This window comes from Colius striatus, chromosome 1, assembly GCF_028858725.1.
Source record: "Colius striatus isolate bColStr4 chromosome 1, bColStr4.1.hap1, whole genome shotgun sequence".
Taxonomy (NCBI): Eukaryota; Metazoa; Chordata; class Aves; order Coliiformes; family Coliidae; genus Colius; species Colius striatus.
Window position 1 is genome coordinate 179992786 of NC_084759.1, and position 22984 is coordinate 180015769.

Consider the following 22984-nt stretch of genomic DNA (forward strand, 5'->3'; position numbering starts at 1 on the left):
ACTTTCTTGTCTGGTCTTTCAGATTACTTTGCTCAGGTGCTTACATTAGCACTTGTGTGGTTTAAATAGTCACTTTACAAGCTTACTTATAACCAGCCACTTTGACATTTAGCACTGCTGTTCAAATGAAAATAATGGCTGACCTTTTTAAATATTTTTTTAATTTATTTTATATTGAAGTAAGAAAGAGACTCTTCAAACATTGTACTTTTCCCATATTATCTTTCCAAACTGCTGATCCTTCAGGATCTATACTGAGAGGAATCCAATGGATCAAATGGCAGAGTGAAACACTGCAGTCATCGTGACAATCAGATGAAATTTCCGTGTGAAAATAACTAACCTCAGTATTCACTTACTTAAAGAGTACTTGTGTTTTATATATAACTGCTAGAAAAATGTCAAATTATAGAGTAGGTCCATTTATGTTTCTCTTCTCTAAATAGAAAGGGGAGGTAGGATTATATGAAACCCTCTTTGACACTAGAGGTGCATTTGAAAAGAAATTAAGCGGTTTTTGTTTTCAAAGTTAGAACCTGTAAGGGAGACCTTAGATTACAAAAGAGGAAAAAGATTTAGAAATAAAAGAAAAATGGTATTTCAGTCCTTCATATATGTAATTGAAAAAAACCCTATGTGAAAGCATACTATCTATTCAAGTCTATGACTTCAACCTCTTTCTATGTTTAATCTGATGTGAAATAGACTGGTTTCATTAGTGCTGGAGAAAAAACGCAGCTCAATTTCCAGCCAGTGGTGGTACCATCATCTTCTCTTTGAAAGATCTCACTGATGTCCATCAGGAATAACTAGGTAATAAAGACAGGGTCTACATAGTGAATAGGCAGTGACTTGGATTTGGTTTTGGTTTAGTACTTCTGAGTCTCAGCAATTCCAGTGGTTGGATCTTCTTATAAATATCCAAACAAATGTGTAAAGCACAGACAAACAAATAAAGTTATAATTTTATATACTCATTTCCCAAACTTGGATCTGTGTATTAACCATCTTAAGCATCTTTTAGCTGGATAACTTTTCAGAGAATCTAATTAATTATCATAGCATCTTTGATAGACTGATAAAAGTTTGGTGTTCCCTATTTGTGAAAGTATTTGGTAGTTTTAGGGCTTTATGGGTTAATCATCATCCTTAAGTGAAAAAGGGATGCTTCTTTGAGTGAATTTTCTATATGCAATGCAATTTCATATGGATTTGTTGTCTAATATTACTAGTAATTAAAATAAGATACTGCATTCCTTAAGTTATAGCATAGCCTTGCAATCTTTTCTCTTTTCATTGCAACCTAATGAAAACATTGGTAGTGCCACACTATTTTTGGTTTTGATGGTTTTTTTTTTTAATTCTTATCACTCTTATTCAAATTTGGGTTTTGGTCATGTGATATTCCAGGAAATATATTTGTTTAACTGGACTGAGTCAGTTTGGCTCAGTTTGAACTGACAGAACATAAGGTAATACTTGCATTTTTCCTTGAAAAATGATCAATAAGGAGTGGGGGAAACATTCATTATTTGGTCAGTATTCTTCACTGGTATATTAAAAAGATGAGAAAGAAGTATTGCAAGATAAAAACAATGCAAGCAAGCTCTATGTTTATGTAGTATCAGCTTGGACAAAAGTACATAAAATGTAGCTAAAATTATTATTTCTTCTGTGTGTTCTGTTCTGTCTTCCCATGTTCCTGTAGAGCTGTGGATGTCTCTTCCTCTTGAATTTATTTTGCTGTATTAGGTTTCTTAAAAGGAAAAATATTTTTTTAAAAATCAGTCTTCACTTCTACAATATTTAATTTACAATTGCATAAAGGAAATTACTGTAGTTTAGGCAGCCAAGCATTTCAGCAGATCCCTAGAAATGTACAAAAGAAAGAATGATTATCAGTCCTGAATTGTGGATTAAGAGGATCATACGACACAGAGTACTGTCTAAAATAGCAGTTTAATAGAAAATGTGAATGTTCATGTGAAGAATGTCTCTGAGGTTGAAGACAGCATTTAAAATATGGACAAATAAAAAAAATGTTTTGCTTCTTATTTGATAAAAGGTTTACTTAGAGATGTTTGTCTCATTAATATTTTTATTGAATGTTACAGGCAGCTCATTAGGAGTTTTGGAGACATACAGTTTTGGTTTTGTTAATTTTATTTGAAAGGGAAATTCCATTACAGAAGGGAAATCCTTGTTGTGTAGTACAGAAAATCTGTTGAAATGAACACTAGCTTCCTTCTATATGTATGTTTTGATCCACCAATAAGCTGTAATTCAGTAAGTGCTATTCCATATATTTAAAAGGAAGATTTTAAAAGTCACAAAATAATTGAGATTTCTGAGGTTCTAGAATACATTCTTCATACACAACCCCTTGTGCCTTTTTTCCCCATAAAACAGCACTGCTTTTTGAGTCTTGCAGAGCAGAGTTTCATTGAAGTCTACAACTAAAGTGAGTTTTAATATGACATGAAAAGCGATACCTTTCAACAACATGTAATATGTGTGTTCTTGTCCTGTAAACTTCAGTAATACTTTTGCAGAAGACTCTCAGGCAAACCTTTTACTGGACAAAATTCTCACAGATTTTCTATCATTCTGCCTTTTTAAACACAGGGAAGATCTAGTCCATTATTTCAAATGTCTCCTCTGTTATAGAATCATAGATTCGTTTCAGCTGGAAGAGGCCAGCTTATTGAGTCCAACCTTTGTCCCAGCCCTATCAAACCACTAGACCATTTCCCTAAGTGTAACATCCATCCATCTCTTAAACACTTCCAGGGATGGTGACTCCACCACCTCCCTGGGCAGGCTGTTCCAATGCCTTACAACCCTTTCAGGAAAGAAATTCCTCCTAATGTCCATCCTGAACCTCCCCTGGTGCAGCTTTACGCCATTTCCTCTTGTTCTGTTGCTTCTTACTAGGGACAACAGACAGACCCCTTCCTCCCTACAGCTTCATTTCAAATAGTTGTAGGGAGCAATAAGATCTCCCTTCAGCCTTCTTTTCTCCAAGCAAAACAACTGCAGATCCATCAGCTGTTCCTCAGATGAGATATGCTCCAAGTCCTTTACTAGCTTGGTATCCCACCTCTGGATCCTCTCCAGCACATCAATGTCCTTCTTGAGGAAAGGGACCCAAAACTGGACACAGTATTCGAGACATCGAGAGTCCAAACCCTCCCTGGGCAGCCTGTGCCAGTGCTCTGTTACCTTCACATTGTATTTTGTATCAGTACAGTATTTTGAAATAGTTGCCCCGAACAGCCAAGTCCAACACAGACTGCAACAATGAAAAATTTAATGGAGTGTTTTTGCGGAGATGTTCTCCTTCCTGCTGCAAATAAAATTGTCACTTGATGGCAAAGTGGTTTCTCACAAAATGCACTTTATCGTCAGCAACATAATTTGTATCAAGCAAGTGGTGAGTTTCATCAGTTTATAACATCTGAAGATTATGTCTGTATCTGATAAGAAAAAATCTTTACTGTTTTAGTCTCTCATTTTCAGCTACATCACTTTGATTATTAGGACCTTAGCTAATAGTATCTTTTGCTAAATCATGGTTAGGTTTACTTTCATATGAGTGAATATCTCGTCCATTAGATTGTTTGGGTGTTTGTTTTTTTTTTCTCTTTAATCTCTGTGCAAACTAGTGAATGAATAGATGTTGACTAAGGAGGAGCATTCGGTATGTTATTGATACAGGAGGTATCTCTAGACTACCTCGGAGATACCTGTAGACTACCTGCTGTCTGTTACATATAAATTAACACTTTATCTTCATCTGATATCAGCTATAAACACAAATCCATAGCCACATTTGTCAGTCTATAAGGAACAATCTTTTACTTTGCAGCACGTAGTAATGCACTTATATTCAAACTACAGAGTAACATCTATACACATACGCATATGCACACATAAGCATATTCTATACCATCTATAGCAATGTAATGTCAGTTTTAGCATTATATTAGCAGTTCTGTAAGTTTTTAGCAGCACTAGGTCTTCCTCAAGGTGGGGGATATCCCTGGAACTAGGTGAGACACTGCTGGTGAGAGCATATAAGGGAGCTGAAGTGTCTGTTTATCCCAGCTTCTCCTGACTGTTGGTGGAGTGGCCACTTACGCTTGGTCCGGCTAAAATGCTTATTTGGTACAAACTCAGCAAGCTACACACCTTAGTGTTATCAATCACATAATACAAATTAATACAACAAAATTACTACCTCATATATAGTGAAAAGAACAAATGGAACTTGCAAGGATCTTAACATTTAAGTTCACAACATAATGCTAAAGTTGGAAGTTTAAATGAAATAGTATTAATCAGGAAAAAAAAGGTCTGCTGATTAAACTGTACAGAATTAACCATTTTTCCTAGTTATTTCATGACTCACAGTCTTTAACATCGTCAGCACCTATTTTAATTCCAAAACAATGATGGGTTTTTTCAGGTTCAGACTGCAAGCATAGAAGTAAAGGTTTAGTATTGATCCTTCTTTCTGTCACTGAGCTTTTTCTCATTCATGGGGTGCTTTAGAGCTGTTTGAGTTTTTATTTACAAAGTACTCTGAAATTAACTCTGCATTTCTGTACAGGTGCATCTTACATTAAGTCCTTACTTTACGCTTAACACTGTCATCTACTTTACCATGAGCTTTGAGTCTTGAGTTATCAGCTGGTCTTTTTCATTCCTTGGGACCCATTTCCACTGTTATTAGCCAGTTCTTAGTATTTCTGAGTACGATGTCACAATCAAAAATAAAAAAGTATTAAAAATTTCTACTTACTATGTTCCCTCATTTCATCTTGGCTGTATTAAAATATGTTTGGTTTAGTGCTAGGAAATATCAAGTAAATAAAGTAATGATGTCTGGAGCAGTTGTATATACTTTAAATGTCATCAGATGCCATTGACAAAAGAGTAGATACACATTGCCCTAAGCATTCCAAAAAAAAGTTCACAATCATAAGAGTTTGTGGATCTTAACACTTTCTGTATTTCTTGGTTATTCGCTTACATCAAACACCTTACCATATCCAGAGTCCAATTTCCATACATCAGTAACTGGTTTGGGGATATTTACAATGGTTTTTCTTGTAGACAGTGTTAGTAGAAGAACTGTCTTCTATAATTCCAAAAGGGAAATTTATCTTCAACTGCTGAGAAACTACCAGGTGTTATTGACTAATCAGCAAGATCAAAACTTTACCTTCTTTCGTGCATAATCTATACACAATTGTAACTGAACATGACTTCTTATAACAAGTGTCCAAGGATAGACTCTTGGATTCAGCACATTCTCTCACTTTTTATTGGTTTCTTCTATGGCTGAGCTGATAGTGCCACTAATAGCAATAGATTTTGTCAACTGTGCTCTTGTGTTGATTTTGTTTTCTTTTCAGAGAATTTAAGTGGCTTCTGCCATGAAAGGGAAATTGACAGAAAAAAATATGAAAAAATAATTTTTATGTCATAATTGAAGAGGACAAAGTTGATGAGAAATTTGTAGTTGAAGCTGGTGCTTTCATTGTCTTCTTTTGCTCATCCATTCACTGTTTCCCCTTAGTCAGTTTGTGAGCTCAGTAGGCATGCTCTTCTCAATAACTGGAGGGAGATTGTCTTCTCCCAGTTTCATCCTACAGTTTCCTGGTTTTCTTTCTGTGCTTCTAATTGCTCCTTTACTATTTTCTTCAGATAATCTTTACTGTAGTTACTCTTAGTAAGAAACCTAATCATCGGCTTTGTGATCTGTACTCCAGACTCTGTTTCCTCTATTAATAATTAAAAAAAACCCTAAAAAACCCCCAAACAAATAAAACTCATCCCATCTTATTTCTGCCAACCTGTGGATGCTTAGAATACTTAAAGACCAACAGGAAATATTTTTCTTCTCTCAGCTCCTTTTTCCATCACTATCAACTGTATGTGCATGTTGGTTGTGTAAAGCTTGGAACGTAAACAATATCTTGAATTAGAATATGTTTCCTATTCCTCACAGCCATGCTAAGGTACAGCTTTGCAACTGTGCGCTGAGCTGAAACTCTCATGCAGGTTCTCCACATTTCAGTTGCCACAGCTGGCCTCTTTTCAGCACATGACAAATGTCATCTTGTCTCATTGCTGCCACTGTTCTGCACAGATTATTTCCTTAACATCTCTCTCTGTGTCTTTCCCCAGTTCCCCTTCAAAGCATCAAATACAGGCAGTTTGTTTTCGGTTTTATAATCCTTCACAGACTGACTTCACGATACCCATTATTCCTCATAAAGTAGGGAAAAAAAATGAGCCATTAATTTCCTACTTTTAGATTTTCAGATAAGCCCTATTGTATTTTCTCCTCTGCTGTCTGTAATGATTGTGAGGTACCTCATTATCCTCCTCCAAGTCAGTCATTCAGACTTCTCCAGTTTATGTATAGAAAGCTTAGGCACATATATTGCCTGCTATCATGACAGGTATTTCCTATCAGTCTATCACTGTCAACTCTTGTCTCACATAGTACAATCATTTTACTCTGTGTCTTTGCAGTGCCTACAGTGTCTTCCTGGTCAGCAGCGTGGGAGCCTTTGTGCTGTTGCAGTAATTCCCATGCTGCTGCACCTGATACTGCTTCTGAGCATTTCATCGTCTGTGTGATTTACCATGTGCATTGAAGTGCTTCATTCTAACAGGATAAAAACAGGACCTTATAATTAATTTTTCTGGATTACTGATTCGACTGGAAGTTTTTGGTGGTCTGACCTTTCTGGGGGACAAATCATGCTCTTCTTCTGTGGCTTCAAAGTTTACTGAAATTACAGAGCACACACATCTGTATTGCATCTATTAAGAAGTCTTTAGTATTTACAATCTATATAAAATCTTTGTGAATTGCTCAAAAATAAATATTTTTTTTAAACCAAGAGATATGATTCAAAAACCCTTTGACAGTTCTTCACAAGTGATTATTAAGAAAACAGAATAGTTGTGGGTGAAAGTTATAGAAACAAGTTATGAGACAGAAGATTAAGTAAGAGTAAATTGTCAATTTTCAGCATGGCAAAAGGTTAACATTTCTGTCTACTGCTGACCTGTACATTAAACAGCATTGTTTAACATACTTATTAATGAACTGGAAAATGGGCTGAAGGATATCCTATGTGTCAGGATTCAAAGATGACCAAAAAAGTTATTTAGCCTTATCGAGATTAGAGATGACTTTGTGGCCCTCCAGAGGAATATAGAATGGTAAGTAAGTGAATGCCATGGTGGTCGAAGACAGTGTTGATGAATATGATACATACCGAAGGAGTAATTTAACTGCCTACACTGATAATGTGATCTTTTGCACCAATTGTTAAAAATTAAGAATTCTCACAGTGTGAGAGAGGAAACAAATTTTGTCTTCCTATAACATGCACATCTTTCTTTAGTCTACTGTAAACACAAAAACAAACGAAGATTTATTAAAATTGGTAAGTTTGCTGATTGAAAAAATGTAAACCATTTTCATTTTATGTATAATCTCATGAAGTTGTGCTGAATTTGGAATGTTTCATTTTAATACAAAAATACCACTCAGTATCCTGAAGAAGAATCATTTCTTTTTTCCATTTCTCTAGATACTTCTCTTATGCAGTCTAACTGTTTCAGACCATACATTGTGTCTGTATGTAACTCCTAGCAAAGCTGTAATCTGAAAGCCACAGGAGTATGGTTTTGTCCCCATTCATATTTATCTCTGTGTGAGAGTCTGCTGTGTAATAGAATTTATCTGTGAGCTATTCTTTCAAAACCGGGTTGACTTTTTCTAATTACAGAGGTAATTCAGCTTGTTTCTAAAAAAATAATAGCATAAATTGTAATATTAATTTCCTACTTTTATTAATAGTGTTAATAATAATTTCTTAGTTCAGAAAAATAAAACCTGTGTTTGATAGCTGTGAAATTCTTTTACTCTCTAAATCTTGAGCAGGTAGATAAAACTTGATATTTGAAAAACTGAAGGAGCTTTGGTTCCTAAAAAACATGATATCGTTTTATTTACACAAATCAATTACCCAAACTACACTAGACCTGTCTTTGTGTACAGGTAAGTGAATTAGCTTTTTGATATACCTATATGTATACACATTCTTGTGAATTGTCTGTAGAGATTTCTCATATATGACTTACTTGTCTAGTACTTTGTTGTGCTTTATACTCACTCTCTCAGTCCTGTCCTGTTTTACAGTTTTACGATTCTAGACTTTATTAAGAACGAAACTGATCACAGCCTCTTCATGGTTCATGTTCCAGGAACACTGTATTAGTTGCAGTCTCTATATGACTGCATAGAAGATACTGTTTTTATGACCTGAGTCTCTTATTGGAGCAAATGCTTCAGTGTCTTTGTATTATTCCTGCCAAAAAAAAGTGATTCTCATTCAATTGTCTAAGTGAAAAAGCTTCCACCTCAATTGTGCAATGAAAGAAAGCATGAGACTTCCGGTCATAGTTCCATTTCTGCCACTCTAAGCTTGGACTGTATGCCCTTGAAGAATATCTATCATTTATCCTATATAACACTATAATCGTATCACAGATCATGCAAATACTGGAATCCTTTAGGACTGAAAATATCCTTCAATTTGTCCAATTGACTACGTTTCTCTATGTTGGCTCCCTTGTTTCTGTTGAATCATTCTGCCAAAGAGAGAAGTGCCTACTCAACAAAGAAGAATGCAATGTCAGCTGTGGAAATGTATGTAGAGAATTACTCTACTCATTAATGATTATCCAGCTTCTATAATAGCATAACAGCTGTAAATGTTGGTAAGACCACTTCCTTTATTAAACACTGTCTGCAGTGTATATCGGTTTTTTGTCACGTTACACTCGGAAGGATAAAACAACATATGAAAAATAGAAACTGCTTATTGCCAATTTTATTCACGATATTCATCTTTTCATTGTCTTTTTCCAGCCTCATTTTAGTCTAGGACATTTTGATAATTTTGTTTTCTGTTTTGGTTTTGTTATCTGTTGTGTTTGGGGGATTTTAGCTCTGTTGGATTGATTTTGTTACTTCTCCACATTTATTCATAAGGTTGACAGTACCAGCAGTGTCACAAGAAAGCAGGGAGTGATGCCTGTTGCTGGAAGGATGGGGGAGTATCTTACACAGCATTTTTCACACTTCTGAGCAGTATCCTCTTGACCTTCAGTTTAACTTTGAGATGGTTACTCTTATCCAAGACCTGATTGTTAAATCATTTCGCCCAAATGTTCACATCTTCAGGAAACAACATACACACACAAGAAGGAATGGTTTACGGTTGACCTCAAAGACATGCAGATAGCAGGAGTGCCCCATAGTTGAATATGTCTTTTTCTCAGTAGGGCTGCAAGTCTGCTGTGAACGTGTCTGCATCAGGAACCCTATTTTAGTTCTTTCACTAAAGCTTTCAGTGTGGAAATACATAGTGCACAACTGAAAATGTTTCATGGTTCCACAGATGAGAAGGGAAGAGTGTTCCTCAGACACATTTCTGTACTTCCTTGTAAAACTGGTCTAGAATAAGCTTTGTTAAGCTACAGCTAGTAATGCATACACTGAGTCCTCCTACTGAGATGTTGCCTTTCATTGCATTTGATACCAGCCCAGAATTCAAATTCCTAAGTACGTTATGTCCAGAGGAGTATTAGAGTAGGTGATACTGAGTCAGATTCTAATAGCCTGTAACTGCCTGCTCCAGGTGTATTACAAACGGTAGGAAGGATGAGATGGTAAGACAGGATAAAAGCTGAAGATCTTTCCCTTTTCCATTCTCCCAGGGTTGCAAATACTCTTTTTATTCAAAAGCTTGAAATAGATTTTTCATCTCTAAATTTGTAAGTTTATTTTTAAAAAAATGTAAAGTTTGGGATTTTTTTTTCCTTGCTTGTTCTGTCAAAATTAGTGCTTCAGTTCTTGCTTGATTATATTTATGTCTCGTTTCCAGACATTCAATCACATTAGAGAAAATTAAGAGAGAACAATGTCAACATTCCTGTGATAGGATTAGACTTCTCAGATCCTGCTAATGCTCTTTGTTCTTCACAAGCTGGAGATCAACTTCTTCAGCAGCTGAAACCTGACAGATTCAAACGAGATCTATAACATTATTTAGTTACAGTGAAATCATTAAAGTGTTCTATATTTTAATTATGAGTGATTTCCTGTACCAGAAAATCTCTGCACAAAAGCTTGCAGGACATGACTACGGTATCTCCCTTTAGTTACGTTCTCCCTGTGTCTTACTCTATCTAATATCTTTTTTTCCTTGACAATTATCAGACAATTTTGGAAGTAAGGACTTTTTTTAAATTATTTTCAGGACCTCATCTGCCATTTAGTCTGACTCTTATAGAAGGAACGTATATAAATTTCTCTTTCAAGCGGACAAATTCTGTTTCTGTAGTTATATGGGAAATGTCTTGGTGAAAGCTCTTTGTTTATATTCTACACGTATGCCAAAAACCATAAATACTTTTTTTTTTTCTGATCAATGTTTAGGTATACAGTATTGAATTATAAAAAAATCCTATAATAGCATATGCAAGACTTCCATAGTTCAATTTCTGTACACATAGTATCACTGATCAAGCACACAAAATTTGAATGATAAAGTTATTTCTTCCGTTCTCTGTTGAAATTGTTTTTTCTGATGAGTACACAAAGAATTATGAGGCAAGATTTCAACAGTTTGCCTCCTCAGAAAATTTGTTTGTAGAAGTCCGAATGCAGTGCATTTTCATTCTCCATTATAAAAAAAAAAAAAAGGGAAGGTGTTGTTAAAGCCAATCAATGCTGCATAGTTGCTGGAGAACTGTCTGAAGTTTTGTTCTGGAAATCTTCTGAAGACTGAAGTTTCTGTCTGCCTTGGAAGCTTATCAAGAAGAATTTATCTCAGATGTTGCTTAATAGGATCCAAATGAAAGAATCACCTGCTTGACTTGTTCTGAGTAAAACAACAAGGAAAAAAAGAGACTTCATAAAAGAATTAATTTTAGTACCATTTACTTCTCTGCGCACACTTTGTATTTAGATGCCATTTATAAATACTTACTGTAATTTGTTAAATTTTATGACAATTTATACCATGCCTGATAACTGTAATTCATGCATTAAACATGCACACGTATTGTAACAATATTTGCATCTTATAATATGCATTGCAACAACTTGTCATAGACCCATCGGTTAAACATTTATTTTACAAATGCATTTTGTAATATGCTATGGTAATAAACTATAAAAAAGTTGTCCTACCTTGTAATATTTTCAGATGGATGAATAATGCATAACAAATTCTACCTTCATTTAAAACATGACCTCTATTCTGATGAAATTTGATACATTGTCTGGATTTATGGTGATCACCAAGTTGTGTGAGATGCTGTCAGTCTGCTTTCTGATTAATTTTTGTAGTTGATAAATTTGAATCAATCTATAAATATATACAAAATAATATGGTGTGAGTTTTTTTCTATTATTTTATTTTTATCCACCTGATTTATTCAAGCCAAATGTACCAACCCTCATCATGCTATGAGCTAATTTTCATTCAAATAATTTCTGGAAATTCAATTCATTTCTTAAATTGATTATCAAAATAGCGATTGTTCCCTTGCTAGTTGCCTAAGTTGGTCATGTATCTCTAAAGAGGCCTATGTTACTGTCACATCTAATCTTACAAGCCATGTAAAGCTGAAGGGTGTATAATATTGGAAAAGTTTATACTGAGACACTGTACAATAAAAACATGGTTTTACTATTTATTATTTTTAATTTGGGCTACATCTGATTTTATATACTTTTTTTTAATTTATAGTACTATAGTCAAAACAAAAGTTTGCTTAAATAGCTGTTGATGACTTCCTGAAGCGTCATGCTGATGTTTTCAACAATTTTTTTAAAACAGCAGTGTTAGTACCAAAGATTCCTCAGCTGGTTTCTCTGTGTGTGTATGTGCATGTGTAGATCGTAATATTTTCATTTATTTTACTCTACAAGATTTTTTTCTTCAAAATTGAAGGGACTTGGTTGGTTGGTTTCTTCAGGTATTATATAGAGTATTGTAAGAATGTCCATACATCTGGTGATAGAATTAAATGATTATTTCAGCAGTGCGCTTTCTTTCCAAACCAATGTGGATGCCAGTTGTACCGCTCATCTAGAATAAGTTTGAGGGCATCACCTGTATCTGATGCAATCTGAATGTATGAAGTCAGTACAGAGTAGTCTAGTTCTACATCTATTTAACATAAGTTCAAATGACTACTTCAGGTGCATACTAAGGGGAAATCACCTTAGATAGTTGGTCTCTTGGAAGAAGGCTTTATTTTACTAGAGGAGAGGTAGTTACACCTCCTCTCTGCCATTCACCTTAATAGTCCAGGCTCAACTGCCTTTTGTCACCATTCCTAGTGAATGGTGACACTTTTAGTCAACCTATTGTTGTCAACACATAGTCAACAGCTTTAAGAAAGAGTTTACCTGATCTGATTTAGACATCTAATTAGTATTTAATAAATTGTGCCACACAAATGCTTATTTTTCTCCTTCAGTTATACAAGTAACCTCAGAAGACTAACTGGGATGTAGATGACTACAGCATAGACTTTCTGTATTTCATAGAGAGATTTCCCCCATTCCCACTTCTTTTTTTTTCCCCCCCTCTAAATAAATCACTGCTTATTGTCGATAGAGCTTTACCTCTTTACACACTCAGTGTATTAGACTACATTCTACATAGTCAAACACACTCTGTTTAGATTGCATAAATTCTGTTATGGAACTCTCTCTGCTCATGGGGAGAATAATTAATTTAGTTTCAGCTTGCTATGATTTTTTGTTAGTGTTTCTGATTAAGTGAAGGCAAGGAACTAGTTCCAGTTGGGATGTAGTGTTCTGGTGATGGGAAATCTATCCTATTGCACTGAGACTAGGAAACCTTCTTTAATTGTCTTAGAAGCATTCATGAAACTTCAGGCTAGTCATTTAAGTGCTGAAATGGATGTGCTAAAGGTGAATTATTTAGGCTCCTATCACAAACATTTTATCTATCACTTACCCCATTCTTATCATTTGACCATTTGGTGACTCTTTCTACTAAAAATCTAAAATGCAGCAGTCTCTTTCTGTGAAGGAAAATTATACCTATGATATTCCTCAGTGATCATTTTTGTTTGAATCATGAAGAATATCAAGAAGATATTCTTTACCATCTTAAAGTTACATGTTTGATTGCCTTGTTAGGTAGGATTCTGTTGATTTCTAGATTTAGGTTTTTACAAATCCCTGTAGCATCTAACCGTTTCACTATAGTTCTTAGTTTTAAATGTTCATGCTATTTATTTGGGTACAACAAAACAATACCGATTCCTGATAGTTCCTTAGTTCTCATCAAATATATTCTCATCTAAGTCACATTATAGATGCGTAAGAAATTAACTAATCATCTGTGTAATGTGATGTGATAGAAATTCCTTTTTTAAACTTTGCTTAGAAAGCGCAGAGATTCCACTCCTCTTTAGTTCTTGGCAGCTTGTCATTCTTTCACATGTATTGAATCTATAGGATACATGTGGTTTTGCTGTATTTGCTTCAGGATTTCTGTAGTTCAGATTATTTTCATTTCTTGTATTCTTTGGAATTGCTTTTCTTCATTTGAGATGCAGAAACAACTATAAGACATCCTAAAAATTAGTGTATGCACATTGCATATGTCTGTTTACACATGCATATATACAAGTGTATACTTAAAGAAATGGATAACATATGCAGCCCTAGTAGAGGTAGTAAACTGCAGGTTATTTATCGTGCACTCAACTGAACTTAACTGGTCTCTTTTGTTCTGTTATTACAAATCTCTGCTGTTAACTCTAACGATTTCCCATGGTATTTTCCGGCTTTTTGTTGTTTGGTTTTTTTTTCTTTTGCATGTAAGTTCTTTTCCCAAAATCACAATTCTGGCCAAGAAGAGAAAATGTTCAGTCCAAAATTAGAGGCAAATTTAGTATCTGTTCAGTATCTGTTACTGAAGCGAACAGTGCGGTCTCTGTATCTCAGGTTAAGAGAAGATTCCAGTTGTCTAGTAGATCACACACTTCAATTAATCCCTGGAAGGTTAAGATGCAATAGATTTTTAAACTACAGCACTCATATGTATACAAAATAATTCTAAAGTCATTTTGGTATTTCTAAGATGTAAAAGTTTTCAGCTTCCCCCAGAAATACATAATTAAAAAATGAATTTTATAGAAAGGAAAAAAACCCTTCTGTGATCCATTTTGACTCCTTTTTGAAGATTTTTAAGCTAGCTTTTTAAAAATACAATTCACGTTTTCTACATACATGATGATGTGATGTTATCTAAAGGTTTTGTTCTAGTGTTGTTTGGGAGAATCTACATGAGTCATGTATGGTTTAACCATATGTGAATAATGTGACAACTCCAAACCATCATATTATCATATTATGTACTGTATATAATATACATACACACTTATTATGAGGAAGGGCAATAATATTTTCCTCCAGGCTTGAAAAATGACCAAAAAGTAGAGATCACTTTTCACGCCTTAGGAAAAATAGATAAAAAAACTAAAACTCCAATCAATACCTATAACTTTAAAATGTATTTTAATGTGCTGCAGCTTCAGTTACCCTCAGCTGAAGCTTCTTTATTTTAGCTTACAGGGTCTTGTGACCTCAGCCCATAGCAGAGTTTCAACAGTAATAGCGACAGACATCTTGGATAAATGTAAGTGAAATTTTTCCTCATTTCTATAGTTTCTGTCCCTCACATTCGCTTTCAGAGTTTTGTTTTTCACTTAGGATGTAGACAATATTCCTGACAAAACAATTGCTTTGTGCCAAATAGCATGATTGACACAAAACAGCAGTAAAGCAACTAAGTGGGACCTCTTGTCTTTTAAATGTCTCAATATCAGACTCATCTTGTACTTTTGAGATGCCAGTATAATGGCCATGCAAACTCTCTTTTACCTGCAGTTAGTTTGATGGTAGTTTCAATTCTGCTTCAGATTGTAGTAATCCATTCCCAAACTCAACTGTGTATTCACTAACTATTGTATAAATCTCGGACTCGAGGTGGAAAAGTGTACAATTCGTACTGCCTGTGTAACAACTTCCGCTATTGATTTCTGAGGAATACCAAATGCAGCAGATGCTATTATCATAGAATTGTAGGGTTGGAAGGGACCTCCAGAGATCATCTAGTCCAACTAAAGTAAACATTTTTTCAACTATTGTCACATCGTTTCAATGGTGGCAACTCTATGATCCTAATACAACCAGAAGAAAATAAAAGTACAGTTATATTTTCAGAAAATTCTGTCCTCTATGCTGATAGCCTTAAGAAGCTCACATTTAGTCATTACATACAAAAGATACTTGGGCTTAAATCTTGTCAGTATTTGATTCTGAATTAGCCTTTGTCTGAATACATCATTTCTAAACAATGTGGCATCACATTGTTAAATCACCATGTCATCCATCCATCTTCTATTTGTTCATATGCATAAATATGTATGTAACATGCAGACATACCTAAAATTCCAAGTTTTTATTTACATTTACAGGCCACAGTTGCATTTTAGCCTCATAGTTAACAATAGTGCCTTTTTAATGACCTCAGATAGCAAAAGACATGGTTGTTCAAATGCAGTCTGTTCTCTTCAGATGGTGTCTGTCATTAACTATATTAAATGAAAGGCAGCACATGCATAGTAGTTAAGGCTAAAAGTAGCAGAAATGAAACTGACTCCATTCATCTATCTTATAATCATGTTATGCATTTATAAATAAGGGACAATCTTGATATTTTACCTGCAGACCTATAGTCAGCTTAAAAACTCATTATATTCAGATCTTCTTGCAACCATATGGTTGTATTACTGTCTCCAAAATGGATGTGAGACCAATCCATATACAGCAGGATCTAGGAGCTGTGAGACTAGAAAAACATGTATGGAACTAGTTTATGATTGCCTTGAATTTCTGTGTCTCACACTTTGGCATGGCATGTAGGTGTGAGGTGGGCACTGTTACCAGTTACACACAGGGATCAAATAATAGAACAAACTGCACGCCCAGAGCCTATTCTTTTTTACTAAAACTATATTAATAAAAAAAATGTAAGAAATGTTAGCTTAACTACTGGTTACTAAGCAGGAATGTACTAAATCATGAAAAATAATTCCTAAATTTTCTCTGAGGAGAGAGGTTTAGTTGAAAACCCATGCAAACACCGAAGACCAATGTCAAGAATACAGTTGTTTTCTAATAATTGCCATAAATATTTATTTAATTTCAAAAGAAGAGAAGGTGTTCTTGAATTTGTCATTGCAAGGCTGAGTTAATGAAAGACCTTTCAAACCACTGTCAGTAGGAAGTATGTATAGATTTTGAACGTGTGTAAGTGTAAAATAAAAGATCTATTTGTGAGGGGTTTCATGAAATCAGCACTAGACAGCAGTTTCAAAGCAAGCCATATCTACGTGCTTATCAGATACCAGTTATTTTGTTGGAGACACATATAGCACCATAAATTCATTGCCACTGCAAGCTCAGTCCTGTACTTGTAATCTTTTTTGGTGCTCTGGTTTATGTGACATCTCTGTCCCATTAAATGATGCGATACTTACATACAAGAATAATCTCCTACTTTGATAACTGTCTCAATCTTGTAACAACATCAAGATTATTGAATTAATAGAATGATAATGTGATTCCATACATCTTGTTAAAACAATATTCCCTCGATAATGGATAGTTAGTGGTTTATTTCCTGAGTTTATGTAGCTCTTCCAATTATACTTGAACAGGGGAGATCAACAAAAATCAAAATGTATGTTTTTATATATGTCAGACTTTGAGTTTTTTACTGAAATATGTAGCATGTTTAACATTTGGTATGTATGTAATACATAATAATATGTAAAATATGCATATATATATGTCTAAGTGCAACGTTGTAGCTTATATATATATCATTTAACACTTTGGTATGTTACAGTAGGAAGGAATTTGTGTATATATGTTGTGGAAAGTGTGGTAAAACATGTTCAGAGGTTGTTCAATATGAAAAATTGCTCTAAAATGGTTTTAAGATATTCAAAAGATGCTCACAAATCCAGTCTGCTAATCCATTTGGCCAAAGAAATATGACATTATGTACTGTATACGATACAAACTTCTAGGAATTTCAGTTTCTTTTGAATGTTATGCAATCACATTTCCAACAATCTGGCCTAGTGCAAGAGGCATTTGTGCTCCACAGTAAAATACCTTTGAGGATTTGTTTTGAGATATTGAAGTAAGGACGGTACTGGTGGTGTTGCAGACATAAATGCCTAGTTACTTTATTCTTGTGTTTCGTAATTGTCTTTACATCCTCAGTGTTTAAAAGGCAGAATGATACTAACTGAAGAGCTAAAGTCCATCCCCACAATATAGTTACTGCAAAAGGCAGTAATTTTATTCAGCCTCAATTTTATTATCTTTCCTTTGAGTATGCCATGCACAGCGAAGTCTAGGTGGCTGGAGTGAGCTGGGAGTTTCAGAGATTTTTTTTCAAAAACTTGTGCACTCAAACTTCCCACTGGGTTAATTTCCAAAACCCACACATCATGCCATCCCTACAAAGTAACAGAGAGATTATAATCATTCATTTTCTCTGGTCCTTTGCATCTTAAACTGGGAGATGTGCTTTGATTTTGTTCAAAATTCATTCATGTAAAAAAGCGCTTATCTTAATTTAAGAAAACTTAGCAAGAGTATGGCTTTAGTTATTTTAGTAAGTTTGCTGTTCAGAAACTCCTAGTAATGACTGGGTCATCACTGCTGTCTAGAAGAAACCATAGACAGATAGATGCATTCATACACCTATTTAGGCAACCCCTAAAGCTTTGCTGCTTCTCCAAGGAAAGGTGAATAGTCATCCTAAAGCTCTTTGGCAACTCTATAAACAAGAAGATGCTAACAGCACATCCTTTTCTTTATTAGCTGGGTGTCCTATTTGTGATCTCCTTCCATGTGTAAATCTTGCTCTAATTTCCTTCTGTTTGTTATCACTGTTTAATATTTGTATAGCGTTCATAAAGTTTATAGGGAAGCTAAAGATATCTGTCATTAACAACTTGGTAATAAGCATTAACTGCTCTTCTTAATTGAGTTGATCATTCAGATCTCTTTTTTTTCTCCTTATTTTTTTTTTTCTAGACCTTGTTCTGCTTGTACTTCAGAAAAATTTTCAAATTAAATAAGCAGAGTTTTCTTTACCAGCTTAGGAAAAGTATCTTTTTGGCCTCTGTAGGATTTGCCACGGTTAGGAATAGGAACTATGCCACTGGAAAAGAATCAAAAATATATCAGAAAATATTAAGTATTTTACCAGTAGCAATACAATTGATGCAGCACTGACTATTTCATTAGAGCTTCATGAAATATTGCAAAATTTTTGATTAATGACTTTGCAATACTTAAACACTCTGAAATTTGTTGCATTAACAAAAATAGTTCGAAGAAGCTGAAGCATTCTTTCATTTTTGGTTTGTCAATGATGCATAATGTCAAAGTCAAGTTTCCCTCAAAGCAAACCTTTCATTTTGAAATTTCCCTCACTGATATTTTTATGACTACATATTGTAAAAATTTTATTTCAATGAAAAAAATATCTGGGTTACTCCTAAATAATATGTTTAGCCCTTCACAGTCACTTGTAAAGCAAAAAAATTCCATTTCATGCTGTTGATTATTGCACATATTTTTCATTTCAGAAATGGATTGTTTTCCTGCTTATTTGGGCAAGAGAAAAACATTACTGTAGCACCTGTGAACCTTAGCTATATTTTCAGTCTTGGTTTACAAAAAGTTGTAGTTTTGAATTTGTTTACACTTCCAGATGGAAAATAAGTCTTACAACAACCTTCACTCTTGGCTCAGTCCTAGGGACAGTTGCTGTTTTTATCTAGGGGACAAAGCCACTGCTGAGTTCAGATCAGTACTAATTTCAGAGCTGAGACAGATATTTAGGTACAAATGTGCATTTTTTTATGTCTGTAAGGTGTACTCAAGCATAAAAATAGCTGATGAAGTTTTAATTATTGTAACAAGAATTCAATAAGGGAGTAGTAGTGAAAAGCATTTCTTTATACCATTCCATTACAAAATAATAATGTTGTCTTTAACTGGCATTATTTTTTTCATCATCAATTATATCTTTGTGAAACTTTTGCAGACTTTTATACTTCTAATGTGTAAAAATAATAATAATAATTTTTTAATTGATGCAAGGAATCCAAAAGAGGTTTGTGCTAAATGTCCAATAATTTTTGGAAAATAAACAAAATAAGAAAGTGCTGGAATAGTTCTGCTGGAGCTGTTGTGGAATCTCCCTCGCTTAGTCTGTAAAAGCATTTTTGTATAAATGTGTGTCAAAAGCAAAACAGTTTACTCTGATTTTGAAGAAAGAAATAAGTTATGTCTTTTTATTCTGTGATTTGCATATTTTTTTTTACAAGAAATGCTTTTATTTTGACTTATTTCTTTTAATGGAATAAGTTCTAATGAGATTGCTAATCAGTGATTACAGCAACTATGCTTACATGTATACTTAGTGAACATCAGTTTGTGAGCGTTTTTTACTGGTAATCCAAATAGTATGACAAAGGAGCTACATCTATTACTCTTAGAATAAATATCTTTTAAGATAATCTCTGGGTAGTTTGTAAAACTAGATAAAAGTGAGAGGCAAATAGAAGTTTGAACATAAAATACGTTAATGGCAGTCTGTGACTCAAATCTTGCAGAAAGTTCTGAGCTTATTTCAAATTTACATTATGATGTAAGTAATACTAAATTTTCATAGGATCAAAGCTTTATGACTAACTCATTTTGTGTCTAGAGGGACAAGTAAAACCAGATTCCTGTGTATCTGTAATGTTCAGTGGACCAGTGCTTGGGGAGCCTTGGAAAGTACTCCCTTATTAAATGCTACACGCTTCTATGAAAAGAAGTTTTGCACAACAGATTTTTAAAAATAAGGACTTGAAAGCTTGTCAGTTTCAAAACTAATGGAGAAGATATTTCCACCGCCTTCTCCATCTTAGTACACTGGTTGCTCTTTGAGGTTTCTGGAGTGAATAAGGAGTCAAATTCCTCCCCTTTCAGCCTTGGAGCAGGGAGAAAAGCCAGCTGTCAGGCAGCTCTGGGTGCTGAAGGAGCCTTTGGCACTCACTAGCCCAGGGCATAGGGTGTCAATATCGACTTGAAGCAGAGTAGTTGAGAGAAAATACTGTTTCTGATGCCTACTGGGTAACCAGCACTCTTGACTAGTGAGGCTCTTGAATTCAGGTTCCCACTGTTGTTTCAGCTCCTGTCCAGGTTCTCCTCATTCTCTGGGGGAATGGAACGTGTGACATGACCCTGATCATTGCAGCTGCTAAATGAAATGCATCAAAACCCACTTTTGTGTATTTTTGAAGGCGTCAACATTTTCAGTTTAAAAAACGTAAAATATTTCTGTTTGTTTCTGTCTCCTTATGACAACTGCTGGGTTTTTTTTAGCAATATACATTTTATATAGTTTGCATTAATTTAAATTTAGGTTTTTGTTTCATACAGAACGTGGCTTGAAGTGAGCTGCTTCTGCTTCCGATTAAAAGGACATTTGAGTCAAAAATGTTTCTCATCTCTTGGTAGGCCTACTAAAGCTGTTCATTTCCCTACAAACGTTGCATCATAAGAACTTCAAAAATATACATTCTGTTTAGTAGCCCTGGGAGTGCTATATATGTTTTCTCTGACAAGCAGTCTCCGATGTCTAATAAATCACACTTCTTATCGTCTTTTGAAAAGATAAATAATACTTTTATTTTTTAAATGCATAGTGACATCCTTAACAAAAATACATTATTCAAGAAACGTCAACTGTATTTCAAGGTAAGTTAATGAAGATATGCTCCAACATTGTAATAATCAAACTACTATCTGTGTACAAGACTGAAGAAAATATGTTGCTAGGTGCTGCACCATTTTTGTGATTCTTCTTAAGAATGAGTTAGCTAAAATGAAGGTGCTCTGCCAGCTTTATTTAAAGATTCATGCTTAAAAATTACTAATTTTATAGCATGTATTTTCTGTTTATGTGCCTGTCGGTTTTCAAGAGCCTTTTATATGCAAATGCATGGTGACAGTTCTATATTCTGTGTCATTTCTTCTCTAGAGTTTTTTCATGCTATTGGAATAATCCCTTAACAGATATTTATAGAGTTTTCACTGTTATTTTGACAAATCAGACATTGTTATTAAAATGATAAAAGAAAGTAATTTTAATACTTTTTGCATTTGAAGTTCAAAACTTTTTTAAATGATGCATGTTTCCTAGATCTATTTTAGTAAAACTTTTAAAGAAATTGAGTCATTTTAGTCCCATATTTTTGTGGTAAGAAAAATCCGTACTTGGAACATGTTTCTCAACAAGCATATCACTAAAGATCCATCTTGATGGCTCCTTCAGTCATTTAATGGTATGTGCCTATACCAACTTGTGCATTCCAATAAGCTAATTCTGAATATCATCTGCACTACCAGTACTAAATCTGACTTCCATTGGACACAGATTGTTTTGCCATAATTTTTAATATAAACAAACTCAGACTAACTGTCTATTATTTCATAGTTTGGAAGAGTTGTTGCTTTACCATGGCAAATGTGCTCATAAGGTTGGGAGGATTTCAGCTGTACTGTGCGTTGCAGGGCATGCCTAAGCAGTGGCTGAAGAGAGTGCTTTGTGATTTCTGAAGCAAAGTGTGAATTTGCCTCATCTCTAGGTAACACTTCATACTTTGATACTAAGCCTAGGCATTAATTTAGACTAAAAAGAGAGACTGAGAAAACAGAATACAATATTTCCACAGTCTTGAACAAAAAAATGTCATTAGCAGGTGACACAGAAAGACAGGGAAAGGACAGAGACACTCACCTGTGTCTAATGAAGGAGGTGACATTTCAGTAAATGGAAGGTACTTAAATATATACTGTGCATTGGCAGTCTCCCAAGACTGCTGATGAAAGTGCGTTTGGGGAAAGGAACAGCATATTGAGGAAACCAGTATTGTGACCTGTACTGTGAGAGCAGGAGCAGGGACTGGCTACAGGCCTGGTGAGAGTCACCAGCCTGGCAGAAATTTTTAAAGGATACCAGTTGCTGAAGCCATGGTCAGCCTTCAGTTCTTTTCTTGCCAGATGTTGTGAAAGTCTGTTCACCCCAGTTTATTTGCAAGATTTCTATATTCTTCTCAAACTGTCTGTGTTAACAGCATTACTAGTGTGGATCATAGAATCACTGATAATAGAATGGTAGGGGTTGGAAGGGACCTTTAGAGATCATCTAGTCCAACCCCCCTGCAGAAGCAGGTTCACCTAGATCAGGTCACATAGGAACATGTCCAGGCGGGTCTTGAAGACCTCCAAGGAAGGAGACTCCACAACACCTCTGGGCAGCCTGTGCCACTGCTCCATCACCCTCACAGTGAAATAGTTTTTTCTTATGTTTAAGTGGAACTTTTTGTGTTCCAGCTTCATCCCATCACAAGGTACATAAGAGTTTTTCTGTTACTATCACCTAGGAACCCTATGGACTTTGAAAGTTTTTAACTCCAGATACCCTTTTTAGAAGTCAGTCAAAGTTGTGTTTATAGTAGAAAAGAGAGATGGACATAGGCGATTCTGTTTTTACATGGATTGAGTTAAACCATGGATTTGCACATTGTCTTCTGTTGCCTACAAGAAGTGCCCAGGGCAAGTAGACATATTCAGTACAAACCTGGCCTAAGAGTCACTGGTTCATGATAAGATACTATGAAATTATTGAACATAGTATTCTAAGGAGGTCCTTGTCAAGTTCAGATACCTAATACTACCTCAAGATGTGAC

The 22984-nt window shown here is 34.8% G+C and overlaps 1 protein-coding gene across 6 annotated transcripts in view; it reads left to right on the forward strand.

The window, feature by feature from the left end:
- Window positions 1–22984, forward strand: part of FOXP2 (forkhead box P2) — a 417694-nt gene that overhangs the window by 318792 nt on the left and 75918 nt on the right. Inside the window, exon 2 of one of the 6 annotated variants that reach the window (XM_062017538.1) lies at window positions 14716–14786. The exons of the other annotated variants lie outside the window; for them this stretch is intronic. The gene's annotated coding sequence lies outside the window, so the exon portion shown is untranslated. The remainder of the gene's footprint in view (window positions 1–14715; window positions 14787–22984) is intronic. 6 annotated transcript variants of the gene reach the window in all.